General features: G+C 46.4%; 2 pseudogenes; one reads left to right on the plus strand and one right to left on the minus strand.

Annotated features, from left to right (window-relative positions):
* Positions 1–3,404: 3,404 nt before the first annotated feature.
* LOC136335471 (dnaJ homolog subfamily A member 1-like) lies at positions 3,405–4,557 on the minus strand (annotated as a pseudogene).
* Positions 4,558–7,803: 3,246 nt separating this feature from the next.
* LOC136335848 (proteasome subunit alpha type-2 pseudogene) lies at positions 7,804–8,501 on the plus strand (annotated as a pseudogene).
* Positions 8,502–12,767: the final 4,266 nt, after the last annotated feature.

The raw sequence follows: 12,767 nt of genomic DNA on the forward strand, positions 1-12,767 counted from the left end.
GGCTTAAGCCTGGGGAAGGGGGCTCATAGGGGAGGGTAGGCAGGCTGCAGGACTAGGGGCTTTTCTGTGACCATGTTAGAGCAGCTCCTGCCCCTTCCAGGCTCAGTGATGCCTAGAAATAGCCCCTCCCTACCCTGTCAGCCTGTCCTATGACTCTTTTTATGGTGGAACCAGTTCCAGTCCTAGGAGCTCAGTCTACTGCTGGTAACCAATGGAGGGATTAAGTGAGCAGGGAGGGGAACTGGTAGTCTATCTTCTCTGGCCTAGGCAAGTCATTGCAGCCCTGTAGTGTGGTTGGGGTTTGGGAGCAAGCCAGCCATCCAGGAAGGCGGTGGGGGTAGCCAGGAAGGCAGGAAAGCATGAACAGGTGGGGAAGCAGCAGGATAGAGGATGAGCTGCTGGGGCAGGGAGGGGATGTGAGGAAAGAGAGAGACAGATGGGAAAACAGGAGAGCAGCTGAAGAGAGGCTGCAGCCAGCAGGGGGTGGATGAGTACTGTGGGGCCCGTGGCTGAGCCTGCTCCCTACTCTTCATTTGAGAAGGTCTAGGAAGGTGACTAGAGGCCCAGAGGACATGGCTGCAGGGAGGAAAACTTTCCTATCTTCCGATCTGTGGGAGAGAAAGGGAAAAAAGAAGCAGCTTTGTTCATTTTGTTCTGCAGTGAGAAGCCTGGTGCTGATTTTGTGCCCACCCCCCACCTCCAACAAGGCTCCTCAGACTTGGCCACTTGCCTAACCCTTATTTCTTCCTTCATTCACTCAATAACAGATATATGTATATTGAAGGTCAGTTCAAAGTTCAGGGGTGCATTCTCATTTGCTCAAGAGCTGATTGAGTCCTCCCGGGTGGGGTGAGGCCAATTAGGAAGTGTGGGTTCTTGTCCCCACCCTATCATCTGTCCAAACCTCAGCTGAACTTCATAACACTATGGGAGGCACTCTGCAGTGGCAAACCCTGAGCCTGCCTCTTTCACCTCCAGACAAGTCCACCCAGCCTCCTCATCTGCTCCTCCTCAAATCCCACTTTTCTCAGCCCAATCTCTGCTCAGACCCTCAGCTGTTTGTTGAATACTGCTTATGATCTCTTCTCTTCCCTTCTCTTAGCCTTGCTCATATCTCCTGCCACTTGAACATCTCTCTTGCTCAACTCTGTGTTGCCTTCCTGCAGGATATCTGTTCAGATTGGGCCATCCTTCCTGCCCCGCCTGCTCAGCTATAAACCACTGGGGTCATTATTCAGTAACCAACCTGAGTGGTCCTGGATGTTCTGAAGTGCTCCATTGGTGGGAACTGCCTAGTCAATGAGCATTATTTCTTGATGGCCAGGATCATCTTTTGTTCTGTTTGAGGGGAGCCAATGGTACAGCTGCCAAGAACAGTGTTCTGGGCTCCAGTTCTAGCTACACCTCCATGCCTCACCCTGAGCATAACTCCTAATTTCCCTGGGCTCCATGCGTACAATGGGAAAAGCACCTATCTGCTTACTAGTGAGATGAAGGAGGTGTGAGGATGTTTCTTAAACTGTGAAGCATTCTACACAATATAAGAGATTGTTTTCATTTTGGGACCCTAACACCACTTTCACACAAACACACACTCTTGCCATGCAATTGATATAGCTGACTAATTGTCCCTACCATTACCACTCTCCTTCCTTCTCTCTTCTTTCTTCCAGGTCTCCCAGTCACAGTAGTTACCTGGCTCCATCTTTATGGGACAAGTGCAGAGAGTGACAAAAGGAATATCTATAGTTCACATGAGTAAATTTCAGTTTACTGTAATCTAAATCTCAACTTTTCCTTATTACCTTCCAGGGTTGTATACACACAGCCCATTCAAGGGCTAAAAGAGATAAAACTGCTCCCTCTGGCTTAGCTTGGTACCCAGTATGAGCACTGAGTAGGTGCCAGGCATGGGTGTTAAATGGATACAGTGGGTTTGCCCACATGGTGGGTAGACAGAGACATGAAAGCATCATGCACTGGCCCCTGAACCCCACACCCTCACATTTGACCCCAGACTCACAATCATGTATTAATTCAGTTCCACCTGGGTCAGTGTCAATCATGTTAATTATTCATGTTGTGTGCCTACCATGTGCCAGGTCATAGTCTCCAGTTCCTATAGATCCTTGTCCCGGTCCTGGCCAGTTTGCTCAGTGGTAGAGTGTCAGCCTAGCGTGTGGAAGTTCAGGATCTGATTCCTAGTCAGGGCACACAGGAGAAGCGACCATTTGCTTCTCCACCCTTCTCTCTCTCTCTCTTCCTCTCCCACAGCCATAGCTTGAAAAGTTTGAGCAAGTTGGCCCCGGGCACTGAGGATGGCTCCATGGCCTCGCTTTGGGTGCTGAAATAGCTTGGTTGCCAAGCAACAGAGCAGTGGCCCCAGATGGGCAGAGCATCGCCCTGTAGGAGGCTTGCCAGGTGGATTCCAGCTCAGGACACATGCCTCCTTGCCTCTCAATAATAATAATAAAAAAAGATTCTTGTGCCTGTGTATAAATACCTGGCATAAAGGTGGGAGCAGGGAAGAGCAGGTGGGGTTGGAGGTAGGGACCTATGAAAGATCCAAGGATCTAAAGACCTTTGCAGGAGAATGGAAAGTCTTCCAGGGTCCTAGCTGCTTGTTCCTGTCTCCTTCCACCAGGAGTATGGTCTGAGTCAAGTTGTCATCCACCAATAAGTGTGTTCCCATTGGATGGAGCTGCTGAGTACTCTGGTGCCAAGGTTGGCCTCATCTTGCTTGGGGCTGGTATGTAGGTCACAATGGACAACCCTAGAATGGACCAAGTGCATATATAGTACCTTCATTTTTCTGGCCCACAAATCAGAATACATTATGTAATGTAAAGACCAAATACTTGACATCAGGACTCTGGTACTCATATAATTGCTGAACATAGAAGCACAAATGTTTACAAACACAGACACACACACACACTCCCAATACAACAGTTCAGCACTTTGCAAGACAGGCCCCTTACACCTCTTTTTCTTTTTTTCAGAGTTTTTATATTTGAGTTTATTCTTCATTTAACTTTTAAAACACTACTATAGCCTGACCAGGCGGTGGCGCAGTGGATGGAGCGTCGGACTGGGATGCAGAGGACCCAGGTTCGAGACCCTGAGGTCGCCAGCTTGAGTGCAGGCTCATCTGGTTTGAGCAAAGCTCACCAGCTTGGACCCAAGGTCGCTGGCTCGAGCAAGGAGTTGCTCAGTCTGCTGAAGGCCAGCAGTCAGGGCACATATGAGAAAGAAATCAATGAACAACTAAGGTGTCGCAATGCACAAAGAAAAACTAATGATTGATGCTTCTTATCTCTCTCCCTTTCTGTCTGTCCCTGTCTATCCCTCTCTCTGACTCTCTCTCTGTCTCTGTAAAAAAAAACCCCAAAAAACCCTGACTACTATAGTTCTCCATTGTAATGGCACCATCTTTCCTGATTTGGATAAAAGTCCACCAGTTCTACCTGGTCCATTTCATCAGTCTCTTCTACTTCCTTCCTTTCAGGTAGGAGTTTTTCCAGCAAAGAAAGTTATCGGGAGAGAGAAAGCCATTCTCAGAAAAGTTTACCCTAAATTCGATGGTTAAGCGACCCTTTCATATGGTCTACAATAAAGTGGCATGCCTTCATTTAGCACACACTGGATATCTCCATGCTTGACAGTGTGACCTGGGTGAGAGGTGATGGCTATGGTTCAGTTGTCAAGAGTTGATATTGGCCTTTGGAAGCCACACAGAGCTTCAACCAGCTGTATGTCCATACACATGAAAAGGCCTTCCGCTCCTCGAGTCAAAACAGCATGGTCCTTTTGATCTAAAACAATGATAATATCTCCTGGCCCCAGTCCTGGTTCTTGGTCTCCTTCACCATGGAATGTTATCTTCTGGCCATGTTTCATGCCTTTGTCAATATGAACTTCTAGACTCTTCTTCTCTCGGACTATCTTCCTTCCATTGCAGCTTTTACATCTGTCTTTAGAACTGATCCGTTCCCCATGGCCCTGGCACTCCATGCACAAAGACTGAGTTTGCTGAAGCATTCCAGGGTCTATCTGATGAATTCTTATTTGCATCCCAGACCCTCGGCAATTGGGCACTCTACTGCTCCTTTCTCACCACCTCAGCCTTCACATTTGTCACAAATCACCTTCTTTTGTAGAGCTAGTTTTCTTGTTGCACCATTATATAAATCTCCTAAGGTTACTGAGAGCTGATGCACAGCATTTTTACCTCTCCTTTCTCTCTGCATCCTTCCTCCTCCTCTGAAAAACATATCAAAGATGTGCATGGGGGAGCCAAAACCGCCACCTGCTCCACCTTCTTTACTTGCTTTTCTCCTCCTTTCTCATATAATTCCCTTTCCTTTGCATCAGAGAGCACTTCGTAAGCTTGAGAAATCTGCTTAAACATCTTTCCTTCATTTGGATTCTTATCAGGGTGGTACTTCAAAGCGAGCTTCCTGTAAGCTTTTTTCAATTCTTCCTGGGTGGCATTGGGTTTGACCCCCAAAACATCATAGTAAGTGGTTTCTTTGACCATTTTTGACAGGCGGCAAGGAGGCCAAGGCCGGTGTGGAGGAGCAGGAAAGAGCGCATTACTCTGCACTTCTTTTTTAAAGTTGATTTTAGGGAGAGAGGAAAGGAGAGAGACAGAAACATAGATTTCTTCCTGCATGTGTCCTGACCAGGGATCAAACTCACAACCTTTGCCTATCTGGATGATGCTCTACTAACTGAGCTATCCTAACCGGGGCCCCATTTTAGTTGGCTTCTACTTGTACCAAAAATGTTCAGCTGAAGTCAGCCTCCCAGCTATGCCCATGGCCCTTCCTGCCCCCTGATCTTTCCCCTTAATGAGTGATGAGTCTGGAAGAGACGATGAGGCTGGGCTTGGGAAAGGGAGCAGTAGAGAAAACCTTAGGGCCAGCCAGAATCTGGCTTGGAAGAAAGAAAAGACAGGCTTTGGTAAAACACAATCAAGTTGAAAAATGAGCAGAGGATCTAAATAGGCATTTCTCCAAAAAAGACAAACAGATGGCCAACAGGTACATGAAAAGATGCTCGACATCACTAATCATCAAGGAAATGCAAATAAAAACCATGAGATATAACCTCACATCTATTAGAATGGCTGTTATCAAAAAACAAGATATAGGCCCTGGCTGGTTGGCTCAGTGGTTGAGCATTGGCCCGGCATGTGGATGTCCTGGGTTCGATCCTGGTCAGGGTACACAGCAGAAGTGACCATCTGCTTCTCTACCACCCCTCTCCCCCTCTTCCACTCCCACAGCCATGGCTCAATTGGTTCAGGTGCATTGGCAGGGCACTGAGAATGGCTCTGTGTTAGGGGGTGGGTGAAATGGGTGAAGGGGATCAGAAGGTAAAATCATTGTACACTTTAAACTAATATACGTCAATTAAACCTCAAAAAAAAAAAGGTGGGGGCCTTAGACTGTCTCTCCTCAATTCAGGCCAAGGTGCTTAAGAGACAGGAGTTGGTAGCTATGAAAGGGAACTAATCATTCAGTCCCTTCAACACTCAACAAACACCCTCTGCCTGGCATGGAAGAGGCTGTAAATTCAATTATAACTTAGGTAGAAAGTGGAGGTTCAAGGGCATGGTCAGAAATGGGACCGGGGCAGGTGAGCTGACACAGATGCAGATATATAGACACACAGCACACAGACCCACATTGCATTCATGAGAGACACAGACTAACACACACAGAAGCATGACGCCCACACAAAGAGGTACAGGGGCACGGATACCAATATAGTACACATACATTCGTACCCAGAGGGACCATGGCCACACAGACTCACCATGCACTCTCAGAGAGAGCTCCTCCTGTCCCCTGCCCACAGCCAGAAGACCCAGACCCTTACCTGAGAGGGTAGAGCAGGGGGCGGGAGGAAGTCAGAGGCACTCCTGGTCCTCAGGTGTCTCTGTATAGGGCAGCAATTTTCAACTTGTGTGCCGCAAGAATTTAAAAACACACAATACCTGACTATTTAGTCAGGGGCGCTGACCTCTTTTCCCTTAGATTGTCAAATAAAATAATGACAACAGCCAACACAACAATAGTCGCCAGATGTGAATCAAAATTATACTTTTTTTTATTTTTGTCAGATTGGCAGAATAGATAACACAGTTTTCGGTGTGCTGCAGAATTTTAATTATTAGTTTATGTGTGCCATGAGATGAAGAAGGTTGATAAATCGCTGCGCTGGCAGAGGGTGAGGAGGGTCTGGGATGGGTCAGGTGTACTGGAAGGATTATGGGCAAAGGAGTGGGAGACAAGGGGAGATGGGCTAATCTTTATCTGGGCAAAGTGCAGCTGGAAGCAGTTTGCACGTGTGTGTAGCAGGTGGAGAGAGTATGGAACAACCATTACCTGGTTGGTCTGGTAATAAGATGCCTAGAACCAAGGCAGGGATCCCTAACCCTGACAAGGCTGTTCAGCACCCAGGGGCCAGCTCTAAATATTTGTGGAGCTGCTACAGAATGCCAGGCCATGAGCTGCTTCACCCACTTTAGTTAACTCACTAACCCCTACTAAATAGATAGGATTCTCACATGCTTCCATGGGTAGAGGAGGAAATAGTGGCCCTGGTGGAATCTTTGCCCTGGGCACCAAGCCCCAGTCCTGAGTTCTCAAATGTGCTCCCCCAAAACAGGGAGCCATATTGTGAGTGAAAATCGAACAAGTCAGAAAAGGGGACTTCCAGGATGGAATTTAGACAAGAGGAAAGGGAGCCTGAGATCTTGAAGTCCAGGCTGCCAGCTTGCTCTGCACTCTGCAAGTCCCTGTGCTCTGGCCTCTGCTAAGCCCTCGGACCTCTGCTGTGGGCCACAACCCTTTACTCTGTGTGCTCTGGCCAAACTGGCCTCCTCTTGTCCCCCGCAGACAGACCAGGTACCCCTGTTACAAGCTCTCCTATCTTCCTGGGTCCTTTCTTCTAATGATATCTCTTGCCCCTACTGGATTGTATGCTTACCTTTGTATTTCCAGGACTGGCCCTTTGCAGGTACCCAATAAATACCTGGTGAAGTTGGAGTGTAGTTATTGTTGGGTAATAATAGAAATAATATATAATAACATTTATAAATATATATATAGGCTTCCATTTCTGTTGTTTTTGTTTTGTGGGGTTTTTCTTTTTTACATATTTAAAACATTTTTTTTTCTGGAAAAAGAAGGAGAATATCTTCCATGATTGCAGCCCAGAGGAACCATGAGCTCAGGCTGCCCACCCTTGAGCTCACAATGCAGGGCAAAACTGAGGCCAGCTAAGACTCCTGTCCTCAGCTAGGCAGAGGGTTTGGTTGGCCCCTGTTTTAATCAAGGAGAACAAGAACCCTGTGAAATTGCAAGAGAAAGCAGAGAAGGTAAAACAGTTGCTGTTTCAGGTTTTCCTGTAGAGAGCATAGATGAACTATCTGCACCTGAACGGCATTAAATTCATTTTTGCCCTGGCCAGTTGGCTCAGTGGAGCATTGGCCCGGTGTATGAACATCTCAGGGTTTGATTCCTGGTCAGGGCATAGAGAGGTGACCATTTTCTTCTCTCCCCACTTCCTTCCCTCCCTCTCCCCCTCCCGTAAACAGTGGCTTGATTGGTTTGAGTGTGGCCCTGGGCACTGAGGATAGCTCGGTTGATTTGAGCATTGGCCCCAGACCGGGGTCGCCAGGTGGATCCCAGTTGGGGCGCATGCAGCAATCTCACTATCTCTCCTCTTCTCACTTAATACAAAAACAAAAATTCATTTTTAAAAAGTAACTTACCTAGTCTCTGGGTAAAGATGGTGGAGCATGGTTACAGCTGTTTGTTAACGACTTTCAGCCGGCCTGGAAAACCTCTCCGGATGGATATGCTGTGGCCGCTGTAGCTGGAGGAGCCCCTTCGGTAGGAATTACCGTAAGTCTGCAAATGGTGTATTAGCAACTGAGAAGCAACAGAACCCATCCTGATGATGAGCGAAGTGCACACAAAGTGGAGCCAATTACCAAACATATAGGCTTGCAGTATAGTGGCATGTGCCCAGATTACAGACTGTCTGTGCACAGAGCTCGAAAACTAGCTCAGCAATATTACCTTGTTTGCCGAGAACCTGTTCCCACAGCTCAGCTGATACAGAGAGTAGCTTCTGTGATGCAAGAATATCCTCAGTCGGGTGGTGTTCGTCCGTTTGGAGTTTCTTTACTAATTTGTGGTTGGAATGAAGAATGACCATATTTATTTCAGTCAGACCCATCAGGGGCTTACTTTGCCTGGAAAGCCACAGCAATCGGAAAGAACTATGTGAACAGGAAAACTTTCCTTGAGAAAAGATATAACGAAGATCTAGAACTGAAGATGCCATTAATACAGCCATATTGACCTTAAAGGAAAGTGTTGAAAGGCAAATGAGATTTCATAGAAGCTGGATTCTGCAATGGAGCTGAATTTAGGAGGCTTACTCCACTTGAAGTCAAGGATGAGCTGGCTGCCAGAGCATAATGAGGTGACTGAAAAATCGGAATGTCAGATCATCTCTATACTTACACGTGTTCAAAGTATGTTTTGTTTTGCAAACATTTTTTATACTTATTTCTACGTGATCTAATGGACTGATGTTTTTTAAATGGCACATAAATCCTAATAAACTGTTAAAAAAAGTAACAAACCTATTGCCAGATGGGTACTGGACTTATTGGGGTATTCAATCTGTGAGGTATATAAATGACTAATCACTATGTTGTACACCTGAAACGAATATAATATTGTATGTCAGTAGTAACTGAAACTAATTTAATTTAAAAATAAAAAAGTAACATATCTGAGAGAAATGAAACAGATCCTCACAAAGGTATATACTTGAATGTTCAGAGTAACTTTGTTTGTAAAAGCTAAAAATTGGGAGCTTCTTAAGCATCAATAGGCAAATAAATAAACACATTGTGGGGTTTGCATTCGAGGGAATACTACTCAATAATAAAAGACCTTTGCTATATGCTAGAACATGACTGATCATAAAATAACTGCTGAGTAAACGAAGTAGCACATAAAGAATACATACTGCCTGACCCGTGGTGGCGCAGTGGATAAAGCGTCGACCTGGAATGCTGAGGTCGCCCGTTCGAAACCCTGAGCTTGCCTGGTCAAGGCATATATGGGAGTTGATGCTTCCTGGACCTCCCCCCCTTCTCTCTCTCTCCCTCTCTCCTCTTCTCTCTAAAATGAATAAATAAAATCTTAAAAAAAAAAAAAAGAATACATACTGTATCATTCTGTCTGAAAAATTCTAGAATTTTGGAAAATTCTAGGAAATGAACTAATTTAATGAAGCAGATTAATGGTTGCCTGGGGAAAGTGTGGTGGGAATGAGGAGGGGATGGGAGGAGATGTTAGAAAGTGACACCAGGACAGTTTTGGGTTTGAGAGTTAGTTTCATTATCTTGATTGTGGTGACAGTTTCATGGATTACACATATGGCAAAACTTATCAAATCGCACAATTTGTGCAGTTTATGGTATGTCAGTTTGGTCTCAAGTAGAAGTAATGTAACCGTATTAGAAAATGATTGGGCCTGACCAGGCGGTGGTGCAGTGGATAGAGCGTCAGACTGGGATGCGGAGGCACCGGGTTCAAGGCCCTGAGCTCGCCAGCTTGAGCGCGGGCTCATCGGGTTTGAGCAAAGCTCACCAGCTTGAGCCCAAGGTCGCTGGCTTGAGCAAGGGGTTACTCGGTCTGCTGTAGCCCCCCCCCCCCCCCCCCCCCCCCCCCGTCAAGGCACATATGAGAAAGCAATCAATGAACAACTAAGGAACCACAACAAAGAGTTGGGATGTTTCTCATCTCTCTCCCTTCCTGTCTGTCTGTCCCTATCTGTCCCTCTCTCTGTCTCTGCCACACACACACACACACACACAAAAGATTGGGAAAATGGAGAGAAGAAAAAAGAGTGACTCTCCATTATTTCTGTGGTAGGCAGAAAAGTATTTCTGTGTGGCAGATTCTCTTGGAAATATGTTTTATCTTTCTCTCTATTGTACATTTAAAAAACCCAAGGTTCAGAGAAGTTAAGTAACTTGCCTGAGGTCACCCAGCCAGTGTAGAGTAGTCCCAATCACAACAGTCTGAGTCTAGCCTGGTCCCCCTCTCCACCTTACTGTTGTCTCCTTTCAGCCATGCCAATACTCTGAGGCCTTCTCACTCCTCCCTGGACCCCCACTGCTCCGCCTGGCCCAGAACCCTCCCACGAGGCTCTGGACGCAGCTTCCTACTTGTGTGCTCTCCTTGCCACCCTTCCTGCCCCACTGCCCCCCACATCTCTCCTGGCTGACCCATTCAGCTTCCTAAATCACTGCATGGCCACCACTGCGCAGCCTCCTCAGACCCTGCTGTCAAGGCTTCCCTGAGCCCCTCTGGACCACTCCAGCCACTCGGTCTGCCTTTTGTGGCCTCCTGGTCTGATCTGCACCTTCCTAACCTGACATTCTCTTGCAGGTAAGAGCCACTGCCACTCCCCGTGCTGCATCCCCAGGACGCCCTCTCACCACCACTGCCTTGCTGAGCCTTGCTCATCCCCTTCAAGTTCACCTGGAAAATTCCTCCGTTGGCTTGAGCCCTCTGCTGCCTTGGCCTCACGCAGGTCAATGTGGCCTGGTGTTGGCAAGTCTCTCTGAAGTGGAGCTTGGGTGTTCACCTCCTGTTCCCTCGTTGCCTCAGCCAGGCGACAGGGGCAGCACTTGGCCTCTGGTATGGGCAGCTCTAGGAAAAACACTCTGAGTCACTTTTGCAGCCACCAGGGAAAAGAAAGTCCCCTATAAGAGAGACCCTAGGGCAGTGGTTCTCAAACTTTTTGAAGTTGGGCGCATTTAAAATCCTACAAATAATTGTAGGCGCACTATATACAAATTTCTGAGAAATATGTTATCATAATTAAGTCAAATATTAAAGAAAAAAAAAGTCCAAGCATGCTTTTATGGTAAACAAAATAAATACCACAAAATTAAATTTATTCTGACACTAAAAAACATTTTTATGCTACATTTTTTGAGTTATACTTTTTAGAATTCATAAAAAAAGAGGGGTTAAAAAATTAAAAAATGAGCCTGACCTGTGGTGGTGCAGTGGATAAAACGTCGACCTGGAAATGCTAAGGTCGCCGGTTCGAAACCCTGGGCTTGCCTGGTCAAGGCACATATGGGAGTTGATGCTTCCAGCTCCTCCCCCCTTCTCTCTCTCTGTCTCTCTCTCTCCTCTCTAAAAATGAATAAGTAAAAATAAAAAAAATTAAAAAATGACAAAAAAGTTATCTATCTATCTATCTATCTATCTATCTATCTATATATAGAGATAGATAGATGATAGATAGATAGATAGATAGATAGATAGATAGATAGATAGATATATTCTTAGTAAGATTTAGTAAATTCGGCAGGTCCCGGCACGAATGTGTTTTTTCATTCTTGTGTTTATGAGAAACATGAGCCTGATGTGTCCTAGTGATTTCTTCAATGTTTGGGCATATATTTGAAAGGCAAACTCTCATTTCCTCATCAATACATTGAAGAATTCCTCTCTTTTTACTCTTGTGTTGAGTGCAGAAACCCCCACCCTACATATCATCTTAACTTTACACCGAACAAAGGATAGAAGAAACTTGCCTCCAGTCTTTCCGGGGAACATGGGGGTAGTGTAAACAATCCAGCACCACAGCTTAACAGCCTTTTGCAGCCTAACCAGGCAAGTGAGGTGGGGGGTTGGGCAGGCTGTCAGTTTACAGCCAATTCCCCACACCTCTGTCCCCCCAAAATCTAAACTCCCAAAACCCTGTTGGTTTTTTGGTCCCCAATAGGCACATATTTCTCTGGAATACCACAGGAAATGGAATACCTGGAAATCTTCTAGGGCAGTGCTCCCTAACCCCCAGAATAAATAACATGAAACGTTGTCAGAATAACAAATTTAAATACAGCCTGAATAATGAGGACACGCTCATTCCTCCTTTAACTTAACCCAATAAATATTGTAAGTTCAATAATTATATTTAAAAATACCACAGTTTTTACGCCGGCCACATAATTTTATTTTGTACATTTATCCGTCCCACCCTAAAGGCCGGTCCGTGAAAATATTTTCTGACATTAAACCGTCGTGGCCCAAAAAAGGTTGGGGACCACTGTTCTAGGGTGCACCAGTGTGCCCTGGCACACACTTTGAGAACCACTGCCCTAGGGATTTACCTCCCACCGCTTGGCACGAAGCTGGAAAGCTCTAGGCCCCAGCCTTGAGTGTGCCCTGGAGAGCAGGCTGGAGGGTAGGTCCCCAGACCAGCTTTCCTTCTGCTTCCTGATGCCTCAAAGGGCTTTGGCCCTCCCTGCCCTCCTCTGGCATGTGTGTTCTCGGGAGAGGCGGGGCACCGACTTTGTCCTGGCACCTAAAACCTGCCTAAGGCTGGTCCCTCTGGCCCAATCTCATACACTCTGCATTCTCTCCACCTAAGCTGAGCCTGGCCTGACCTGAAAGGCCTATACATACTCTAGTCAGTGGGAGTTAACATAGCAGTTTCTTGAGCCAGGCGTGGCTATGGGGGAGTAGAGTGGAGGGAGTGGGTTTGTAGGAAAGGAACACTGTGCTTTAAGCCACTTTCTTGCCCCTTCCCATTCGGAGGGTTGCTGCCTAGTAACTGGGCTCTTATGCAATGCAGCTTTGCTCGCCTTTTTCCTCAATACTCACCCAGACATCCAGAGCTGGAAACTGGCACCAATGACCTGTAAG

Source organism: Saccopteryx bilineata, chromosome 4, assembly GCF_036850765.1.
Source record: "Saccopteryx bilineata isolate mSacBil1 chromosome 4, mSacBil1_pri_phased_curated, whole genome shotgun sequence".
In the NCBI taxonomy this organism is placed as follows: Eukaryota; Metazoa; Chordata; class Mammalia; order Chiroptera; family Emballonuridae; genus Saccopteryx; species Saccopteryx bilineata.